Below are 23155 nucleotides of genomic sequence, written 5' to 3'. Positions count from 1 at the left end.
TCTCCCACTCTTGATCGGCCACCATCGCCGGCGACTGCAACATAAACGGCTGGCGATGGTTCGACCAGTGGTGTTGTCGGGTTGGGGGAAGGAGAGGGCACAGCCACCATGGCTGTTGCCCTTGGACCAAAAAGGATTTGAGGGAGGGTGATGTACTCCCAACCATGAAGAGAGAGAAATCATCCCTTTCTTTTGGTCTCTTCACCGGGACCGGCCATCATCGCCGGCGTGGCAGCGGCCACGGCTGGCGACGACATAGACCGGTGGTACAAGGGTGGGAGTCGGGCCACCCCGACTGCCCTAGATTTGGAGGGATTGAGATGTTTGGGGACCTGGTGATGGACCCCATAGTAGATATGAATTATGGTTTAAAATATTTAAATATTAAATAATTTAGTTGTGATTTATAATTGATGTTGTAGAGGAAGAGTCGGCGGTGCCAGGAGATATTGATCAGGGGACTCAGCACCCCAGCGCGTAGGTTGTGATTCGGATTTGTACTTGTGTCAGTCTACAATTTCTGTAAGAATCCTACAACTGAGTACCTCTTTTTATGCATGTATGGAATTTTATCTTTGGATATATTTTTTATCAGTATGTTGATATTAATTTTATGAGCTTGTATGACACATATGAGATGTGCATTTTGATTGCTATGGAAATATTGAAATAATTAAATTGGGAAGAATTAACATATTTTTGAGAAATTATGAAAATATGTGGTGTGATTGGAATTTGATTGGAATTTGATTAAACATGTAAAACTAGACATGTAAAATGGGTTGGACTAACCTTGTCATGAGATAGCCTCTACGAGCTTATGCGTAGGATAGCTGCCACGAGCTTATGCGTGGGATAGCCTCTACGAGCTTATGCGTAGGATAGCCTCCACGGGCTTACACGTGGGATAGCCTCTACGAGCTTATGCGTAGGATAGCCTCCACGAGCTTACGCGTGGGATAGCTGCCACGAGCTTATGCGTGGGATTGTGCAGTCTTGGACTGGGTCATGAACTTGGTTAGTCCAAAGCCAGAAGTGAAAAGTCTGAAAACTTGGGAATCAGAGTAATACGGAAATGGATCACATAATGTGGAAAAGGATTTGTGTATATGTACTAATTATATACACTTGTTGTTTGTTGAGCTTTTGAAATGATGAAATGACATGTATTTGATGTTTTGATGATTTTATCATTATTACTGTGTGTGGCTGTTGGGATTCTTACTGGGCTGAAAAAGCTCATACTACACTTACTTTCTTTTTCAGAGGCACTGGATTTATAGAGACCATTGGGTGGTACGAGAAATAAGATCAGCATAGAGTCTGATTGCTGGATAGATAGAAGTTAATCTATCTTTTATTTATGGACATTTGAAATTATGTAATAAATCAGTACATTTTAGTTGGTTTGTTTTAAATACATTAATTATGGATTTATTGGAATTTTTGTTTATCTTAGGCCTTGCATGATCTTTAGGGCACTGCTCTAGGGCTCATGCGGCCGGTCGCGTGCCGGACCCGGGTGCTAGGTTCGGGGCGTGACAGAGAAATTAAATCAGTACATTTTAGTTGGTTTGTTTTAAATACATTAATTATGGATTTATTGGAATTTTTGTTTATCTTAGGCCTTGCATGATCTTTAGGGCACTGCTCTAGGGCTCATGCGGCCGGTCGCGTGCCGGACCCGGGTGCTGGGTTCGGGGCGTGATAGAGTGGTATCAGAGCTTAAGGTTAAGGTATCCTAGGGTTTATATTCAGGTGAGTATCAGTGGAGAATTATGATAGAAAAACTATCAGAGATTTGGTTTATAATCACTTGAGATTGTAACAAGAATGATATTATAATCTAAGGTTTAAGACCACTAGGGACTGTGGCCTTAGTGGCATTAAAGTTTGAGGTTTAAGATTATTGGAAAATGTGACCAGTTGGAATCTGAGCATGTGTTTAAGATCACTAGGGATCGTGATAGAAATATATCATAGCTTAAGGTTATGATCACTTTGGACATGACAATTAAATTCAGTGCTTAAGCTGTAAGATCACTGGGCATTGTGATAAAATGTATGCATCGGTTTGGTTTTCGATGCATACGGAAGGAAAGTATAAATTGTCTTTGATCATGATAAGAGAGGTTTGACCTAAGATAAGTGTAGGTCAACAATGGCATATCGAGTATACCATGTTCAGATATTATTTAAATGATTTGAAAGTTCAAATTTGATGTGGGTTTTGATGTGATCATACTTTTGGTTTTGCTGCTAATTATTAGAGTGGGATTTGTACGTTGAATTAGTATTGGAGTAAGCTAAGGAGATTTCATAATATTGAAAGGAACGTTCTTCGAAGTTGAAAATGTATGTGGATTATATCTAGTGTTGGCATGTTGGATATTGCAAATAGGTCTATTTCCTATGGATGTATTTGATTATTTTGAGGCCATAGAGTATGCATATTGATGGGAGAATTCTAATTATTTGAATTCTCATGTTTGGATTGGGCTACTGGATTTTACTTATAATTGTAGAAGACTATTTGATGTGTTAATTTAAAACTCAAGCCTAGGTTTAAGATTTGAGCAGGGATCTTTTGTCATTGTTGATGAAGCCACTAATAAATGTCATATTGAGTAGAGACTTCGGTCATGAGACGCTTACATGAATTATCATATATAGCATTGTTGATGGATGTTAAGAATCTTGGTGAAGGAAGATCAGGAGATCGATCGAGTTAAATTCTAATCATAGTGTATTGGCTCAATGACTTCTAACCCATTGAATTTGAAGTAAATTCTGTTGGAAGGAAAATCAATGTAGATCTTCTAATTAAATTGCTAAGGGAATACAAGAATTACCTCCCTTTAAATTAAATTTAGATATTTTGGATTCTAAGAAGGTTGTGGAGATCACGTAGTGACCTTAAACTTGACTAAAGGATTAGGGGTTAGTTATGGTAAGTATACTCTATATAAATCGAGGACAAAAAGATCTAGAGGTTTTGCTTTACTTCTACTTAAAAATTTAAAATTTGGATTTTCTTAGTCTCCATGCAAAGTGATGCTTTGGTCAGAAATCATTTTGTGACTTTAGAGAATTTGATGAGTTAGATCAGAGTGCACAGCAGAAGTGTAGTGGTTTGAGTTATTTTGAAACCGGTTAGAAAAAAAAAAATAGTAATGATAATGCCTTGATCTGAAGGGTATTATTATGGAAGACTTGCGTTAGTTTTCTAGTAGAGGGGAATGTTGTTGATTCGTTGCCTACTGGAAGTAGTTATGGGCTCTCCTATTTTTGATAATTCTAAGAAGAATTTTGGGGCATCTCAAATTTAGCGTTAACGGATTGATAGCTCTGTGATTAAGCTTGGGTCTGGAATGATTTAATATAGTTCTTCGACTCCTAGCTCTGACATTGTTAATATATCTATTTGAACAGGTTTGCGGTTTTCCTAGGATAAAGGTTGATCATTTAATCACAGGCAAAGTTAAGAAAGAAAAATGATTATAGAATATTAAGAGCATTTGATACTAAAGATTTCTCCTATTTCTGTCAAGCCAATTATGATCTCTGGGTAGAATTAAGAGAAATTAATTTCTTTGGGATATAATTATAGCATTTTAATCCAAGGTTGGGAGTTTGGAATTCTTTTGAAGGAGATCAAAAGAACTTACTACGTGTGGTAAATAGAAAGGATCAAGTTTTGAGATGCTGTGATTTTTGTATGTCAAAATCTTGTGAGTAGGTACTCCGAGAGGGAGACTACTTGAGATCTCAGGGATGATATAACGGATGCATTTTTTTAAAGTTTGAGGCTTCAAGTAAGTCAATTTCGAGGACGAAATTTTTTTAAGGGGGAGAGAATGTAAAAACCCAGAAAAAAAAAGAGGTTAACGGGCCGGCCCAAAAAGACCAGACCCGTATCCCTCTTATGATCGGGCCCTAGGCACGATCGTGAAGGAAGCCATTTTGAGGGAGGGGCGGCGGCGTTGGAGCGGAGGTCGCCGGAGGAGACCGGATGCCGGAGAGGAGGCCAAGCGCCGAGATCCGGTCGGCCGTGGAGGAAGTTCCTTCGGTGAAGATCCTCCACAAATCGGATGAAGAAGCGTGGATCCGAGGGGAGTTGCTCACGGTTCCTCCTCCGATTTCTCGCCGAAAGGATTGCCGGAACGCCCCGCCGGACCGAGGTAATCCTTCCTTTGTGTTTTATTTTCTGGATTTTGGGTGGCATGGGTAAAGTGTTGGCCGGTGAATCATCGGAGAAGAGCCCGAAACAGGGTACCCCTGTTTCGGCCTCTTCTTTCCAATTTTTGGCTGCCGCCGGCCACCGGAATGGCCGAGATGCATGGCGGTGGGGCTGGTCGGGTTCGTGTGAAGGTCAGAGATGATTTCTAGGGCTTTGTATGTGATGGGGGAGGGTGGATCCGAGGTCTTCTTCCTCGGGATCCCATCTCTCCTCCTCTTCCCCTCGTCGGTTGGCCACCGGCGACGACGACGGCGGTTAGGTGCCGTCGGGTGGGGGCCGAGCCACCATCACGGTGGCTGTGAGGAGGGTCTTCCGTGGATGAATGGAGGAAGGGGGAGGGGACCCAGTGTCGGTTTTTGGGGGAAGAAGAAGAAGAAAGAGAAGAAGAAACTTCTTCTTCTCTCCCACTCTTGATCGGCCACCATCGCCGGCGACTGCAACATAAACGGCTGGCGATGGTTCGACCAGTGGTGTTGTCGGGTTGGGGAAGGAGAGGGCACAACCACCATGGCTGTTGCCCTTGGACCAAAAAGGATTTGAGGGAGGGTGATGTACTCCCAACCATGAAGAGAGAGGAATCATCCCTTTCTTTTGGTCTCTTCACCGGGACCGGCCATCATCGCCGGCGTGGCAGCGGCCACGGTTGGCGATTTGACATAGACCGGTGGTACAAGGGTGGGAGTCGGGCCACCCCGACTGCCCTAGATTTGGAGGAATTGAGATGTTTGGGGACCTGGTGATGGACCCCATAGTAGATATGAATTATGGTTTAGAATATTTAAATATTAAATAATTTAGTTGTGATTTATAATTGATGTTGTAGAGGAAGAGTCGGCGGTGCCAGGAGATTTTGATCAGGGGACTCAGCACCCCAGCGCGTAGGTTGTGATTCGGATTTGTGCTTGTGTTAGTCTACAATAGTGTTGGGCATCGGGCCGTGCCGGGCCGGCCCGGCCCAGGCCCACCGGGCCCAAGGTCTAAACGGGCCGTGCCTGGCCCGGCCCGCTTATGAAGCGGGCCGTGCCGGCACGGCCCGTCGTGGGCGCAAAAGGAAGCCCGGCCCGGCCCCCGGCCCGTCTATTGGCGGGCCGGGCCGGGCACGGCACGCCACGGGCCGTGCCAGGCACGGCCCGTAACGGGTGCAAACGGGCCGTGCCAGGCACGGCCCGCAACGGTGAGGGGTGAGGAAAATAGCCGTTTCCAACGGCTATTTTGGGAAAAAGTCGGTTTTACCCCTCCCAACAGTCCAATAACAGCTGAATTGAGGGGTATTTTGGGAAAATTTTTTTTTTGGGCTTCTATAAATAGTCCTTTCCTCCCTCATTCTCACCACACCAAACCAACTATTCTCTCCTTCTCTAATACTATTATTTCTCTCTTCTAAAGTGCTCTTCTAGCAATTTAATTTTTAGTTTGCATTTAGCAAGTGTTCAAGTGCTACACAAGAGGAGGTTCCTGTTGAGAAGAGAAGGTCACTCCTGTTGAGAGCACAAGAGGAAGCTCAGAATCTCGGCTCTGCGGCTCTGCCTCTGCCCTCCGACCCTCTACTCAATTCCTCCAATCCTCCTTGTGGTTAGTTTTTATTTTTTTAATTCATCAATTTAGATATGTCATCTTTTGAGGAAAGTCAGTTTGGCATTCCTCCTGTTTCTGAGGGAGAAGAAACTAATCCCCAACCCCATGTTCCTAGTTTCTCTAGAACTAGTGAACCGAGTGAAGATCAAACCTCTTCTCGTAAGAGGACTAGTGCTGTATGGACTGAATTTGATAGAGTTATGGTTGATGGAGTCTGGAAAGCTAAATGTAAAAAATGTGCCAAACTTTATAGTTGTAGTAGTAGTGGGGGAACAGGGCATTTAAAAAGACATCAAGAGAGTCATAGGATGCATGATTCTCATGCTCAAACTCAAAGTACCCTTAATATACAAGGGGGATTACTTGTAGGTAATTTTGCATATAATCATGAAAATCAAAGAAAAGCACTTGTAAAATGGATAGTTAAGGATGAATTACCTTTTAGTTTATGTGAATCTTTTAATTTTGAAGAATATGTTCAATTAAACCTACAACCTGCTTACAAAAGAACTAGTAGGCGTACATTTAGAAGAGTAGCTATGACTAACTTTTTAGCAATGAAATAAAGTTTAATTGAATCACTTTCTACTTTAAATGTAAAAATTTCATTAACTTCTGATATTTGGTCAGCATCTGTAGGTAGTAATTGTTTTATTGCCATTACTGCTCATTATATTGATAATGATTGGCAATTAAATAAACTTATTCTTGCTTTTCGTGCTTTTGATTTTCCACATTCTGGGCAACAAATTTCAAATATCATTTATCAAACTGCATGTTCATATAATATTAATGATAAAATTATGTCTATTACTTTTGATAATGCATCTAATAATAATTCTGCTGTTGCATTATTAAAAGACTCATTGCATCCCATGTTAGATGGAAATTTATTGCATATTAGATGTGCATGTCATATCTTAAATCTTTCTGTTCAAGCTGGCATGGGTATGATTCAAGATGTGATTGGTAAAATTAGAAATGCAGTTTCTTTTATTCATGCTTCAAGATCAAGACTTCAAGAATTTAAGGAACTATGTATAAATCATGGTAAACGTTTTAAAAAATTTAAACTTGATGTAATTACTCGTTGGAACTCAACATATAGCATGATACATGATGCATACCCATATAGAAACTTATTAAGTGCATATATTAATGATCGTGGATTAGGCTTTACATTGACTGAAACTGATTTGAATAAAGGAAAAATTTTGGAAGATTTTTTGCTTAGTTTTTATAATGCTACTAATGTTCTTTCTGGTATTTATTATCTAACTTCATGTTCATTTTTACAACAAGCATATATAATTAGTCAAAAATTTGCAGAACATAGATATGATGATGTTTTAATGCCTATTATTGACCTAATGGAATCTAAATAGAATGAGTATTGGGACAAGATATGTCCTATGCATAACTTAGCTGCTGTATTTGATCCTAGAGTTAAATTAAATGGCGTGCTAATTTTACTTGATGCATACTGTGAAAATATGATTAAAGATCCTGAACCTGCTAAAAATGAGGTAAAACAACTTCTTTATGATATTTATGCTATATATGATGAAAAAATTTGTGGATCTAGAATACAAATACAAACCTCTATTCCTTCTTCTAGTAGTTCTCGTTCGTCATCTATTTTTTCATTCATTGCACAGAGAAGACACACACATGCTTCAAGTTTATCTTCATCTTCTTCATCTTTAAGTAGTGAACTAGAATTTTATTTACGAAATGATCTTCAGTCTGCATATGATGAAAATCAAATAGAGAATCTAGATGTATTATCTTGGTGGAAGAGTGTTAGAAATCAATATCCTGTTATGTCTGCAATTGCACGCGATATTTTAGCTGTGCCGATGTCCACGGTAGCATCGGAATCCGCTTTTAGTGCAGGTCGGCGTGTTCTTGACGAAAAGAGAAGTAGGATGACGGGCGAAACGGTGGAGATGCTTCTCTGCTTCAAAGATTGGTTGGATGCTGAGGCAAGACTTCAAGATAAAGGTGGACATAATACAACATCCTCTGATGATGATGATACAAACACTACTGAAGACTGAAGAGTGAATACTGATTCACTGAATCACTGATGATTAGTAAGATTTCTTAATTTTTTATAATCGTACATTTTTATTGTATTCTGGAGGTCAGACCAAGGTCCAAACCTCGGCCCTTTGGCCCCTTTCTTATTGTATTCTGGAGGTCAGACCAAGGTCCAAACCTCCCTTCATGTACCATTTTGATTTAAATTAATAAACTGGTAGGGGTCTATGCCAAACCCCCCACCATTAAGGTGGCTTTATATTCATAAATCCTTAGTTTTCAATATTTATTAATTTATTAAAAAAATTTATGAAGCATTAATTTTTATCGGGCCGGGCCGGGCCCAGGCCCGGACCGTGCCAGGCCCGCGGGCCAGCCCGGCCCAGGCCCTGATGGGCCGTGCCGGGCTGGCCTGCGGGCCGTGCCGTGCTTGGCCCGCGGGCCTAGAGCGGGCCGTGCCGGCCCAGGCCCGAAGCGGGCCGTGCCTGGGTCGGCCCGCGGGCCAGTAACCTGTGACCCGGCACGGCCCCTTTAAATGGGCCGTGCCAGGCACGGCCCGGCACTGTAGCTATCGGGCCGTGCCAGGCACGGCCCTCTTCGTGCTGGGCCGTGGGCGGCCCGGCCCAGTGCCCAACTGGCACGGCCCTCTTCGTGCCGGGCCGTGGGCGGCCCGGCCCAGTGCCCAACTCTAGTCTACAATTTCTGTAAGAATCCCTACATCTGAGCACTTTTATTTATGCATATATTGGATTTATCGTTGGATATATTTTATCAGTATATTGCTATTTGTTTTTGAGCTTGTATGACACTATGAGGTGTGCATTTTATTTATTATGAAAGTATTGAAATAATTAAATTGGGAAGGAAGAACATATTTTTGAGAAATTATGAAAATATATGACGTGATGGAAATGTGATTAAACATGTAAAACTAGACATGTAAAATGGGTTGGACTAATCTTGTCATGAGATAGCCTCTACGAGCTTATGCGTAGGATAGCTGCCACGGGCTTACGCGTGGGATAGTCTCTACGAGCTTATGCGTAGGATAGCCTCCACGGGCTTACGCGTGGGATAGCTGCCACGAGCTTATGCGTGGGATTGTGCAGTCTTGGACTGGGTCATGAACTTGGTTAGTCCAAAGCCAGAAGTGAAAAGTCTGAAAACTTGGGAATCAGAGTAATACGGAAATGGATCACATAATGTGGAAAAGGATTTGTGTATATGTACTAATTATATACACTTGTTGTTTGTTGAGCTTTTGAAATGATGAAATGACATGTATTTGATGTTTTGATGATTTTATCATTATTACTGTGTGTGGTTGTTGGGATTCTTACTGGGCTAGAAAAGCTCATACTACACTTACTTTCTTTTTCAGAGGCACTGGATTTGTAGAGACCATTGGGTGGGACGAGAAATAAGATCAGCATGGAGTCTGATTGCTGGATAGATAGAAGTTAATCTATCTTTTATTTATGGACATTTGAAATTATGTAATAAATCAGTACATTTTAGTTGGTTTGTTTTAAATACATTAATTATGGATTTATTGGAATTTTTGTTTATCTTAGGCCTTGCATGATCTTTAGGGCACTGCTCTAGGGCTCATGCGGCCGGTCGCGTGCCGGACCTGGGTGCTGGGTTCGGGGCGTGACAGAAATCATCACATTATATATCAATGCAAAATCACTTGCAAGTCTTGGCATTAAGCAATTGTTAAGATCATTCATTATCATATTTTCATGTTTTTATTTTTATCAATCGTAGCTTAGGCCAAAGTGGTTTTAAGGTGTAAAACACAGTCATCAATTATTACAATTTCAATAGCATATGAATACAACCCACTATCCTTCTTAAATCTTAGATTCATGACCAAAAAGTAATTTTTGTATAGTGGTTCTCTTATTTCTCCTGCTCTCATAGTTTATGAACAAGATAATCTAATGCCATGATGGCATTAGACTACTGATCTTTTTTCACATCCGTTTCTTCTTCCTTAAGAGGAACATCTCCTAGTAAAGCATGAATATTAACCAGAATAAAAGCAAATGCATTTCTAATAAGAATCCAGGAATAACATCTTTTTCCATGTATCAAATCAAACCACCTATGGACCTACCTCATTCAGTTGTAAACGATCTCAGATATAGATGGAATATCTAATCAATGGGGAAATGGTGTAGAATTACACAACTAGTCTTCTCTAGGTGGTTCTAAGTAGGGATATCAAATGGCTAATGCTCGCAAGTCGCAAAGGAATGGATAAGGTAGGGATATCAAATGGCTAATGCCAACGAAGGAATGTCACACCATTCCAGGCTGTTTAGGAGCTGTAAGAGACTACGATATCAATACCAACATGGTGCAGTTTCCACTAACATTAAACATTAATTAATAGACAGATTAGATGTCTACTAACGAACCTAATCATTCTCTTAGTGTTCATGCCCATCACACAAGTGCGATCCTAATGCTGTAGATTTAGATATAAATCTTGCAAAACCATGGATCAGAAGAAAATGGAGACCACTGGAAGGCGTTAACATGATAGTTTTAGATTTGGAGTTGGGGAAAGCCCAAACTAATTTGTAGAGAGGGCAAAAAGTATGCCAAAAACACCAGGGAAAAAGATAAAATAGGCAGCACAAAAGAGAAGAAGGGGCTCATTCAAATGATCGAGAAATTGGGTCAGTCGTTCAAGTTTTCTATACTATGGCCACTCGAGAATAAACATCGACAAAAGAACTTGCTGCTTAAAGTTTGTAAACTATAATTTACAGAGTTAGTAATGATATGTCTTGAAACCGACCATACTCGTTGTGACAAACCGACAAACGAGAGCTCGCTATGAAGCCTTCGATCAACTAATCAAAACCCATCATGTAGCGGATCCAGAAGTGTATAGAGCCTTTCAAATTTCAAACCCTTCTCCCAATTGGCGACTGCTCGGCCACAATTACAAGCGGTTTCCATAACCGCATGATGAATAAGATGCACGGTCGAAACACCCAAGCGTAAACTTTAGGATGCGCAATTTATTACTAAAAATGGCCAATTTACAAGCCCGTTTTTTTCGACGACAGATGTTGACCCTCATCTATATAAACAACTCTTGGAGGATCCTCTAGGTAAGTGCTCTTGAACCCTAGAAGTGCTTTGTTATTCTCTTATGCTGTCACTCTACCATATTCTCACAATACCTCCATTGTTTCTTGAGAGTTAATCTGACGTAGGTATCGGAGGGTCTTCTTTGGATACTTTTTAGCAAAAAGACTTTTTTTTTATCTTTGTTGTGGTAAGTCGGATCCCACGTCCGAGCAAAAGTCCAAACAAGATCTCCGCTATTCAATGACATTTCAGAGATGATCAGCATAGAAGCCATCACAGTACAAATGCAGCAGTCGATCTCCCCGATCTGAATAGTCAATAGTTGGAGCACTTAGTAGCCCACTAGCTCGGCGCCGCTGGTTTCAGCTGCAGTAGACGAAAATGGCAATGCATCATTTTTCCAACCATAGTGAAAACATGATGACAAGGTCATTATCATGGTACTGTTTCATATTCCGATTTCCTTGTCTTGAGCATGATAGATTTTTGGCATATCTTATCTTTTGGCTTGCAACTATTTAATCTAATCCATTATTGGCATTTATTCCAAGTGCAGTCCACTGACTTATAATTGCAAAGCCAGGACATATAACGTATATTCCAAATTAAAAAATATAAAATTTATTATATAACACAGAATAAATCCAGAATAATATATTTAATTTTAAACATTAAAAAGAGGAACAGAGTAAAAATAAATAAATAAATGAAATCAGATGAATAAAAAACATTCGGGGAGACATACGGTGAAGAGTTTTAGACTTCAATAATCAGCAAGCTTGTTGCTATGCACCGGATGGAGGCTAGAGTCTGCCAGTCTGGCATTCGTGACTATGTTTGTCTTAATCTGAAGATAAGGATTTTGGTGCAAATTAAATCCAGTGCTTAATTTTGACGTGATGTTTGATGTTGAGAGGAAAAGCCAAGAGACACCAGACTTGCAAGATTCCACACCATGGCCATCCCAAGAGATGCCTCTGGATTTGGACGCATGAATCATGACTGAGACCAGCATGAAGCCAAGTAGAAGTTTTGGCAATGGATGACCCACTAATTATGGACTCGATACATTACCCCGAAGTTTCTGGCAAGGACATTAAAGGTTCACATATCAGCAGTAAGGATTCCTTGTATTGCGATAGCAATGAAATATAAGGATAAAGAGGGTGTGGCTCTATATTTTCAGAACTTTGTGCAGAGTTTTTTTTACACTAATCTCGCATGAACACAACTAGCTCAATCACTAGAAAGAAGATTCATAATTCAAACCTAATTTTCTAAGGACCTGGGTAAATAAATATTCATCAAGTTTATCACTTTGTACACGACCTGTTCCAGTACAACCTGAAATCTACACACAAAGTTGAATTAGATTGCACAACTATTTGCTGGCCTAACAAATTAAGAAAGAGTACGCGATATGGATCTCCAGCTGCTGGATGCAATTCAATGTTATATCTATCTTTAGAGTGAAAGGTTCGGCTCTAGAAAGCACAAAAATAACGCAGATTGTGAACTAAATATTATTTCATTACATGTGTACAGTCTTGTGTGTGTTTCATAACATCTTTCAAAAAAATTAGCGCCTCATGAAGAAGGTTGAGATATCCCAAGCAAAGGAGGAACATAGAATATTAACTGGAGAATCAGTGGATAGAGAGATTGCCAGCTGAGGGATCTAAGAAGAGACAAGCAGATGACAGATAACAAATACAGCTTAGAGAACAAGGGCTTTTGTAACAGGTATTAAGCTGTTCTTGAGGACTGAAATGCCTGCTTTTCAGCAGTACACCGAGAAAACCCCCATTTGAGCTCCATCCCAGGTACATTTAAGTAATGCGCACATATATTATACTTCTCGAAATTTAGACACTAAGGTAAAGAGCCTATTGGAGGATTCCATTTCAATTTGGCCCTGGTTTCTTTTTGTGATGCAAGAGTAAATGCAAATTTTCGGAATTAAACATTGTTTCTTTAAAATTTTATCCAATAATGAGGCATTATTGGAGGACCAATCTTTGTATGCATAAGTTTAAACATAACCAGAACAGACAGGCTTTTCTTCCACAATTTTTGCAGGTCTCTGGATAAGTCCATCTTATATGACCATAATTGCCTTCTCTAAATATTCCAAACTTCATTCAGCGCCGCATGAACCAAAGTTCTCAAGAACACTGGAGCTCAGCTCAATAACTGACTTATTTTAGCTCGTTCAATTAGACAAGCAGCTGAGCTCAAGCCTCATGTTAAGGGGTGAACTTATGATTGCAAAACTAAGTTGAAGCTCAAGTTCAGCTTGACATTAAACTCAACCAGCCTAGTTTTTGACCTCTAAATTTCCAGCTAAGCTTCGCTTGTCTCGTTTCTTTATACGACAAACTTTGATGTTTGTCGTACAACTCATCCATATTTCTTAGGTTCTTACCCTCCTCCTTATAGACCATTAAACATATCTAGGGATTCCTGGGATATTATCACATATGCCCAAATTGAACAATCAATCACCTCACCCACAACTAATGCAATGTCTCAATTATCATTCCTTGTACCAGTGACAAGTAGCAGACTGGCCGTCACACTGGGGTATCACAGATGTTGAGTTATTAATTTATGATAAAATAGAATTATGAGAACCTGATATCATGAGAGAAACTAGACAAGACTCAGGATCCAATATATACAAGTTCAGTGAATTTGTTTGTTGCAACAGCTTGTTACAGTTGGGCTTTTGTCTGTCAACACTCAGACTTCTTATAGTAAATAAAAATATGGTCCTGAGGTTGGTCCAACTGTTCAGAAATCTCATCAGCCAATAGGAATCCATCCTCTAATAGTATGCTAGAGCAACTTCACATCACTTGCAGTTACAACCAAGGTCAAATGAAGCAGTAAGTTGTAAGCTGTGACATTCTTATAACTTCCACAAAATTTGCAATCATGTTGCACCATAATTCCAATATTAGAGTTAATACTAAGTTTTCGTGGGTCAAAAGACCAATCAGTTCGCTCACAAGTAAACATCAACACAAGTATCGAAAACTAAATGTGAATTCAACTTCCTCTGCTCCAAGCTATTTACAGGTTACTAATTTGAAATGCCATGCCTTACCCTATCCATGTCATTGTATTTTTGTTACAGCACCCCCTGAAGATATTCTGGTTCATCAGTTCCATAGATCACAGGTACTTCCAGATGCTGACTATATATAACAGAAGCAAAATTCAATTGTTAGTTCATACGGATGTCACTGATGTAAAATATGAGGTTGCTGACCTTGATCCTATGCAATGCTGATGCTGCTAAAATTTGAACATCAAGAATCTGAAACTGAAAGTTCCAAAATCTGAAGGAAAATAGATTGAGACATAAAATTCAATTCTAGGAGTGGCCTATTCTGTACCACAACTACAAGCTCATTGTTTTTTCGTGCTCATCAGAGCAAGATAATTTTTACCAAAAAAAGAAGAAGAACATCTGATCAAGTTATTTTCATGCGACAGAAAACTAACAAAAGCAGATAGAGTGCAGCAAATTTGCTGCCCACAGAGATTGAATGCTAGCCTCAAGAAAGTCTCTTGTGATTTCGATTTCTGTTCATCCAATCCTAGAGTATTCAAGGCTCAATTACTAAATGGTAACATAATACAAGCATACCTCAGCCTAGAGTAGAGCTACAGTCTTTCCCTTGCTATTTGGTTTGAAGATACTCTAGTAAGGTCACTATACAGTTTTTCGTGCATTTGGATATGCAAAGCATATCGAGATTCCATGAAAACTTGTAAGAAATATACCCAGTAAATAAAGTAGTAAAACACATTAAGCTCATCTGTTACAATCACAGGCAAAATCGAGCCCATGTCTCATTCATTTGGGGTCTGCTTATAACCAATTTTGACAATTTACTCTACGATTATCATAAATGAGCCGGTCTAGGGACAGATATGCTATTGCAAGCAGTGCTCCCTCTCTCTGTGGACAATTTTGCTGCCACGAATGGTGCTCTTAACATCTTCCTGCTGTTATCCACACCATAGGTGCACGCACCTCTCTATCATATAAAATTCTTTATCTACAAAACTAGTTAAAATTTACCAAGCAGTTAAAGACTGTGCAGAGGCTTCATATACAAACCCATCTCCTATTTCTAATATCACAACCATTAGTATTTCATCCAAACAACACCCATCTACACAGCCACTTGGTTGTACATGCAACCATCCAGCACTTTGACCCAATATTTAGATTCTAGCCTCCATAACTACATTCTGCAGCCAGATCCTAGATTCTAAATAAGCAAAACTATCTAGATTCTGTCTCGTGATACCTCACCATTATATTATGACATTTGTGCTCAAAGGCTGCATAACATAATGCACGACATTACAGGACAAATGAAAGAGGTTCTCATATTTTCCTCAACAACCCTCACAACTGAACAACATGCATTGGGTTAAATTAGTGTTTTGTATTTTGTGAGTCATTAAGGCTCTCATACCTCTCATGTTTCCTTGTCCTTCACTCCTTTCCAAATCCTGTGTTGATGGAGGCAAACTATGATCTGCAGATGGTATGCACACGGTGTATATGACATCAATATTATCATGCATCATGATCATCCATCCTAGTAAACTATAGCTGGAATCAATATTATTCTATGAATGGAAAAAGAAGACATAATGACGATACTTAGATGCAATTAAATGTCATCAAGAAAGAGGGTCTTAAAGTGAATGATGTTGAGCCTTTAAGTTCCGAGATAACTAGTTAGCGTGAAGGCAATTATTGAAGGAAATAATTAATGGTCAGATGGTGGCTGGCCTTGTCAATAATTTATTTTAAAATAAACTTTTCTCCTGAAGAAAAAGTGATGGGTTATCCTGACTCCATTAACTAAACATCCTTGTACGGTAAGAGAAAGGGAGGCTCAATCATGGTTAAGAGGACTACAGAGACCTGAAGCTTGTATAAGATCAGAGTGATCCTCTCTTTTGAGTGAATGTGTCCCCAATTCTTATTTTCTATTCTGCCATCTCTTTTCATCAACAAAGTTGCCTCTCTTTTTTAAGCACTCTCTTTTTGTCTTCTTTTTCCACTGCATCAATGCCCATCATGTCCTCATTAGCCTTTCCTCCTAACATCCTTCATCATCCTTGAAGTTTACCTATAACCCCTATATCTCCACAATTAAATCTAAGGAAGCTTTTGAAAATTAATCTCATCCAACCCTTTGTACAAGTCCACAGCAACCCAAAATACTCATTCACCTCTTGGCACCTCAATTTTCAATCCTAAGCCTCCAATACATAGAAGCCCCAAGAAGGAGTTGGTTTAACTATCCAACTCCCTACTCTTCTTCTATCCAAGGGTAGAGAAAATAAGGTAGCAAATGAGAAAGGAAGACTCTACCACCTTTTCTTTCATACTCTAGGACCCTACTACTCTCTTCTAACCCTAAGACACCTGCCTCCCACTTTCATCTGGAAATGGAAGCCACCAAATCATCCCTAATCTCCCACACTCTATGCTATTTCACCCATCTAAATCAAGCTTAAGGAAGGAAGACCCTTACTTTACCCTTGGTTTGGAGCTCTATCTTTTATGGACCTGTTATCAAGGGTATTAGGTGGAGAAAGTGAACAATGAAGAAAGCAATGGCCGGGAAACACTACATCGGTTTCTTAACCCTTGGATTGGAGATCTATCTGGTGTGGACCCATTATCATGGATATTAGGTGGAGAAAGTGGACAATGAAGAAAGCAATGGCTGTGAAACACCACATCGGTTTTCTAACCTTCCTCTCTCCTCTCTTCTTTTCTTTTATTTCCATCTCTTATTTTAGGCCTAATATTATAGTTAGAAGCCTTCTTATTGGGGTGATTGGTGATGCTCCTTTAATCCTCCTCATCTTGGATTGCAATGCAATTATTGTTAAAAAGATTAGTGGCATGGTTTCTTAGGATTTTTACCCTGTTTACAAACTAAACCCAAGTGGCAACTCCATAATAGAATATGTGTAGAACCCTATGAGCGCAACCAATAAACATTCTAAAACTATAAGCATCAACTCCATGAATCATAAAAACTTTTTAAAAAATACTATTACTTTTATAAACAAGAATTTATAGACCAACAAATCATGTAATGGTTATACATGAGGATTTGCAAATCACATGGTTTGAACTTTCACCCAAAACTCCAAAACTATGTTAAATCTCTCTCTCTCTACATCTGCTCTTTATATACCAATGTCAATGGACAAAAGATTATCTTTTCCCTCTAAGGCTTTTTTCTATTATGTTTCCTCTTTATTCTTATCCTTCTTTCTGATCATGGTCATATCTTGCACTTTTATTTTCTCCTTGGTCTCCTTGCTTTGTTTCTTTTTTCAGAATTCAAATTTGAGTATTTAGCATTAAACCTTTTGATTTCAAAATTTAGCCACAAAATAACTCAAATCTATTTATTTAACATAAATCTCCTGCATTCTCTCAACATATGCTTGATAGACCTTCACACCACCCTTTTCTTTCCTTTTCTTTTCTTGCCTTTTGCACTCGTTTTTAAGAACTCAGTTATTTTGGATAATTCAAACATTTGAAGCTCATGTCTTTTTCAATGATCGTTGCTAACACAACAAATTAATAAATGTTATTACTCTTCTTGCAGCGGCGTAAATGCCTAAAGGTTTTCGTTGATAACCACCAAGTATCATCTTAAATTTATGTGTGTGGCTTAATAGAGCCACCTTCACCAATCTTTCTTATTAAAGGCCCAACCTCCCTTAAGATACACATCTTTGAAAAGTAAAGCATAATATAGGTTTTTCTTTTACATAATTAAATTAAGCCTACATCAATATATTTCACATTGTCTACCTAGAAAAGATTAGATAGATGCAAGCAAATAATAGCTCGAAACATCGTAAGAGAATTTAGTGTGGCACAGTAAATTAGCATGAAGAAAAGAACATTAACATCCTTCCACTTGACAATTTTCTTCAAAACATCAAGAATTACTTGGAAAGTAAAAAACTCTATTCTTGGTATAGACAGGTTTAATCTATCTTAAGGCCTTGCAAAAACTCATAAAAAAATTGAATCGCAGAAAAAAATGATGTGAACCCCTTAAACTTTAGTGGTTCCAACATTTATATGTATGGACTCCTAATATCATGTTCAAATTAAAACATCCCTGCTTGTTATGTACAACAAATGAGGCGATTTTAGCTCAAAAAAGAAGAGCAACTCACACTAAAACTTGCGATTCAAAAATTGGATTGAATTCTTTTCCCCTTGAGGGTGATCCTACAACAAAGAGTTAGAATATGAACAGCCTCTAATTGGAGGAGTTGCATATTAGTGAGATGAACATCAATAGTACTCCTTTTTCCAACAACCAAGGCCAAGCCATCAATGTATGGCTATTGAATAAAGGGTTCAATTTAAAATAGGATTGGAAGGTCAAATTTTAGTTGGGTTAGAAATATGGCCAACACAAACCAACATGCATGTGACAAAATCAGCAAAACCACACCTCTGCCTAATTTATACGAGTTTGGATGAGGTCCTAGTCAGCATGGCTAACATTTTAAAAAATAAATTAAAATTGTATAGAAGGGAAGGAGCTATAAGCAATCCTCAACAATACTAAAGATTATATATGAAGGTTGCAACCTAAGAAAAACATGCATCTGGTGTGACTTTCCTTAAAGAAACTTTGGACGAAAAAGGACAAGCTGGAAATGTAAGGGTAAAAAAGAAGTGATATAAATAATACAGCAAGAAAGGATGTTTGTGATCATGAGTGAATTATGGAGAAATGCAGGATGGCAGGATGCCAAAGTTTGTTATAAGATGTCAGGTATTTGGTGAGAGATCATTAAGGGCACAGGAAGAATTATGTTAGTATGAGATTATAGCATGTAGAAGGCACTTTTTTTCTTGGAAAAGATTACATATAGTTCGCCTGCTTCTTGATCTGTGCCAAGGTGGGTGATTTTAATCACAAGGGCAGGGAAATGCTTTGTGATGACTGATTTTTATAAGTGTGATGGATAAGGAAATAGGACAGTGGACTCTCATATCATGTATAAGGTGGTTAAAGGAAGCAACAGTTTAGTGGATAAACATGTCTACAGGTGAGAAATTTAACAATGTACTTTTGCTACTATGTTGCATATTTTTTTGATTGGTGGACCAAGTATGCTAAGAATGAAAGGTTCCATTCCTTACTTATTTATAATTCAAGCTCTTCTTTAAAAGGGCATGTCGGGGATAATTGATACACTTAACAACCTTGGAGATCTCTTGCTTGTGGGTCTTTCTTCAGCACTTTCTTTTTCACCACTCTGGTTTCCTTCTCAGAAACTTTCAACATCTTATGTCTCTGCGACATAAAACCTATTATTTCTATATTTTGTTCAGTTTTATGTATAAGGTATCATGCTACTTCAGGAAAAAGGAAACTTCCATTATAATCATCAAATTCAATGTTGTAATTTTCACAATTAAATGGAAAATCCTGGCTCTTGAATAGGTTTTTCCTCCAATTGAAATACCATGCTAAATCTGCAATAATCCTGAAAGATTGACCAAACATAAAATGCCAACCCTTTTCCATGCAGTGAGGCTCTAGTTTAAGCTTGACATTACTCCAACCAGTCTCAAGATGAACTAGTCTGTGGACCAAGATTGGACGTGTTTGTTGATACTTGCAATTTATTACCATTTTTCCTCATTACTAAGTTGGGATAAATGTAGACTATGGAAGCAAAGCAGGACCATATACTAAGTTGCAATTTATTACGATTTTTCCTCATTACCATGGTTGCCATTTTTATTAGTGAGAATTACCTGAAGGCATAAAAATGCAAACGTTATTACAAATATGAGCATTCTACTCATCATTTCACTTCCCTAATATTATAATGTTGTTTTAAATGAAAGTAAATGTCTTGGACAAAATTAACAATACAAAGAATTGAAGAAATATGTTATAGAGCTGTTTGATATCTGGTAACCAACAAGAATGCAACAAGTTAGGTAAGAATTACTTGAAGTAATCAAAATGCAAATGATATTACAAAAAAGAACATTCTACTCATATTTTCACTTCTCCACTATTATAACGTGGGTTTATAATGAAAGTAAGAATGTTGGAGAAAAAATCATCAGTAAAAAGAACTGAAGAATGTAACATTGGCTGTTTGATGTCTGATAACAAACCCAAACAAAATTTATTAGGTGAGGATAGATTGAGGTCATCAAAAATGAAATCATTTTACAAATATGAACATTCTACTCATTATTTCATAGCTCCACTGTTATAATGTTGTTTTCTAAATTATAATGAAAAGTAAATATATTGGAGAATATTATAAATAAAAAGAATTGAAGAAGAATACTATAGAGCTGTTTAATATCTGATGACAAACGCGAACACATGTCGCAACCAATAAGCAGCTCAAGTTCAAACCTGATTAACTTATCAGGTTTGTATATGAAACTTGCAAGATCCAAGTGATATCCACCCTTACCTGTTTTACACCCCTAATGAAATCATGGTTATCATAACCCACTGACATTAAAGTTTAAATAGCACAAAGTCTTTAACCATGCTTTCGGCTTATTCTAGCACTTGTTTCTGTCATCTTGTAAGTACCCTGCTGAGGTGTACTTTCAGCCATTCTTAAGGGGTCAAGGTCAAAGTTTGGACATGAGAATTTGGTGATGTCTAAATTTTAATCTATCCATTGCCTAGTTTCAAAATCCACTAGTTTCTTCCAATTCCACGCTTTCATACAAAGGCAAAGTCAAACCTTAACAGTAAGTCAGTTAGAAGGAAATGAATGTAAAGGGTCATTTCAATATGGTGAGGAGACAACTACTCATCCTTATTGCAAGTACGATGCTCACACCAGGAACATTGAGCAGCACTGTCAAAACTGATGCACTATTTTTTTTTCCAGGGATTGGTCATGTTAAGAAGATCATTACTTGGAGTTGTTCATTGCCTAAATCCTAATAAAGATGGGCAGACGAAGAAGAACAATATCATGCATTTGGTTTAACAAGAAACTTGAGGGGAATAAACATTTATACTTTCTAAGACTTTGAACTTTATGATAAACTTGCATTGTAATATCACCCTTGTTGTGACTGATTGTCACCAACCTTTTTCTGATGAGTTCCTAGTTGGTCTTTTCTTATATCCTCCTGATAAAAGTGAGAGTCCTTGTTTCAAGTACCACATTCTTATTTTTACCCATTTGCTTTCCACAAAACAATTTAAGAAAATGGATGCTTTGTCATGATCACCAAGTTTAGCATGGCCTTGTCATTTCATGACAAGAATCCTTGAATGGGGTACTTTTTCAATATTCATATTGACTTTCTACTAAATCTGAAAGGGGCCTAAAACCCAACTTTTTACAAGTGGAAGCCCCTTTGCAGCTGCAACCTTTGGTCACTTTTGCAGCTCATATACAGCCACCATATCAGAAAGCCCAAACATTCAGGATGTACATGGTTTAACTTTGACAAGAACCCAGACAGAGTAGGCCTGTACCCAAACCACCGCCTTTGGTTTTGTCATGTTATTACCTTTATGCTTTATTATTCAGGATTTTGATTCTCTTGCTAAAATGAGTTATTTCTCGATCCCATGCTATGACATATACTATGAAATTTCTGATATTCTTTCCTGTCCTGTCGCCTGAAGTTGAAAGGGCATTAAGATTTTCTAGATAGAGGCCTTTAGTCAATACAATTCAAAATAAATACAAAAATAAAAAATGAAAGCAAAGTTAATTATGCATGCAAGGCAAAGAAATGCATGCAAAATCTCAAAAACAAACTACGTATAAATGAAAAATGATCGACTATTCCAATTAAAATTTTTTGTATCCGAATGACAATCTGTTAGCTAGAGCCAGGGCCTAGCATACCTATTAATTATTATCATACAAAATTTATATAACCAAAATGACAAATAATGTGACCCACCCAGGTGATTGTTCTATCCTTAAAAATCCTCAGGTTTAGCAGTCGATTAGGTCTACATAAATTCTGGGCAAAAATGTCACAGACACCAAAGCAAATAACTTGGTCCTGCTCAATCAGAGAAATGTAAATATCAATCAGAGAAATGTAATTATTAAAGGTGATTATGCCAGGGTTTGCTGGAAGTACCTGATTCAAAGAAAGAAAGAACTGATAGCAGCATCTTGGTGATCCTTCCAAATGGTGTCTCCATGTTCTTTTGCTGAATACAAATTATGATCTTCTCTTATGCCTCCATGAGAAATGACATGAACTGACAACTTTTTCCTGCCAAGTCCAGATTAACTGTAGGATGTGAATGCACTGGCTTGATAGAAGAAATCTCTAGGCATGAAGCATCCCATTTACAATTCCTATCTTCGAATTACCGCTTCTGAAACCTCTTATAAATGCTATAAGACTATCTCCAAGACTGCTCAAACCACTCCTCCCATCTAATTTGGTGCCAGAGCTAGGATACAGCGCACTCAATCTCTTCTAATCATCATCGATCTCAGACAATTCCAACACATGCCTCCTTGAAATCAATCCATAGAGGAAAAGAGAACCAGAACCTCACTTTCTCTCACCAATCCCTACGCGCACCGATGAAGTAGAGTCAGGGCCCCAAGAAAATGGGCCATAAAGAATCGAAGAGCTCCCAAAACAGAGATCAGGAGTTCAGAACAGGTCATCCAAATATAAAACTTCCTCTTTAGCATCTGATCTCTACATCACTGGCACCATGGACCTCCTCCAAGCCGCCCTCACTCTGTAAGCAGCCTCTCTGAACGCAATAAGGAGAGCTCCATGCATAGTTGCTGGATACCGCCGGTTTGCCGGCTCTCCAGCAACGAATCTCAAACTTAACTGGCGACAAGACCTCGGTGGCTTGAACCCTCCGTCAAGCGGCCGAATTTATCGATCTCTCCATTCCAGAATCGTAAGGAAACAGCAAGCCAAAACCCAATCTTTTGATGGTCTCGTGTTTCTGCGGTGGGAGTTTGGGGACGATACTTTAAACACGTATTTTTAATCACATATCGCAAGTATGATCTTAAAACTTTAATTCAAGCAAAATTATTTTTTCTTAAATAATTTGTTTGAAACATGCTACTCGTAATTTCTTTCTCTATATTTAAAAA

General features: G+C 38.5%; 2 long non-coding RNA genes across 2 annotated transcripts; one reads left to right on the top strand and one right to left on the bottom strand.

Annotated features, from left to right (window-relative positions):
- The first annotated feature begins 519 nt into the window (after window positions 1-519).
- LOC149753202 (uncharacterized) lies at window positions 520-9416 on the top strand. The gene is made up of 2 exons (XR_016395983.1): window positions 520-4181; window positions 9240-9416. It is a non-coding gene; the product is annotated as an uncharacterized LOC149753202 (long non-coding RNA).
- A 1117-nt stretch (window positions 9417-10533) lies between these two features.
- LOC120108583 (uncharacterized) lies at window positions 10534-23058 on the bottom strand. The gene is made up of 3 exons (XR_005509873.3): window positions 22161-23058; window positions 11715-22079; window positions 10534-11335 (listed from the first exon to the last, which is right to left on the bottom strand). It is a non-coding gene; the product is annotated as an uncharacterized LOC120108583 (long non-coding RNA).
- Window positions 23059-23155: the final 97 nt, after the last annotated feature.

This window comes from Phoenix dactylifera, chromosome 7 (genome assembly GCF_051530095.1).
Source record: "Phoenix dactylifera cultivar Ajwa chromosome 7, Ajwa_hap1_PhDact_Kaust_v1.1, whole genome shotgun sequence".
In the NCBI taxonomy this organism is placed as follows: Eukaryota; Viridiplantae; Streptophyta; class Magnoliopsida; order Arecales; family Arecaceae; genus Phoenix; species Phoenix dactylifera.
The sequence above is the reverse complement of the archived record's forward strand: the minus strand, read 5'-3'. Positions and strand labels throughout refer to the sequence as shown.